The 712-nt window shown below is 37.2% G+C and overlaps 1 long non-coding RNA gene across 1 annotated transcript; it reads right to left on the reverse strand.

The window, feature by feature from the left end:
* Positions 1 to 42: 42 nt before the first annotated feature.
* LOC113745021 (uncharacterized) lies at positions 43 to 712 on the reverse strand. Its single transcript, XR_003461948.1, has 3 exons — positions 615 to 712; positions 357 to 489; positions 43 to 119 (listed from the first exon to the last, which is right to left on the reverse strand). It is a non-coding gene; the product is annotated as an uncharacterized LOC113745021 (long non-coding RNA).

Below are 712 nucleotides of genomic sequence, written 5' to 3' on the forward strand. Positions count from 1 at the left end.
AACTGTCTGCTTTCTGAGATTAAACGTAAATTCACAAATCAACATCTCTCACCAAAGGAGTTTCACTGACTGGTAATCCAGATGTTGTTGACCTTGAACCATCTCTCAACTGATATTTGCTGTTGAATCAAAACACAATGCATTAGTGATGAATCTTACTTTTTGTCCAGCCTGCATTGTCTATTTTTAAAGTCAAGACGTGATAGGTAATATCGATATAAGGAATAATATATACTTAGAAGACAACAGTAGGTAACAGAGACCAACTGTTTGCGATTATACATTGTTTTGTGCTCAAAGCTACAAAGTCATGAAGCATTCCTAAAAGTAATAATGTATCAAAAACATTGTCTCACCCACAACATATTCTTTTGCAGATTAACCCCAAAATAACTCCAGCGATCATGATCATGATGACGATACCTGTACCGATCAACACGCTTGGGATTAGAGTTAGAATTTGTGCTGAGCTGCTGGCGTCGTCGTCCTCTAAAAATTGTAAAGAAGAAACATCTTTGTCAGAATAATAACACTCGTATTTGTTCTATAATAATATTGTGACGTAGAAGTAGCAGTATCATACAGCTGAGGTGAAATGCATAAAACGTGTTTACCTTCCACAGTGATATTCAGATGGAGAACATATGTCCCACCAGAATCTGAACACTCACAGGTGTAGCTCCCACTATCCTCTGATGTTAAGTTGGTCAGG

This window comes from Larimichthys crocea, unplaced genomic scaffold (assembly GCF_000972845.2).
Source record: "Larimichthys crocea isolate SSNF unplaced genomic scaffold, L_crocea_2.0 scaffold3773, whole genome shotgun sequence".
Taxonomy (NCBI): domain Eukaryota; kingdom Metazoa; phylum Chordata; class Actinopteri; family Sciaenidae; genus Larimichthys; species Larimichthys crocea.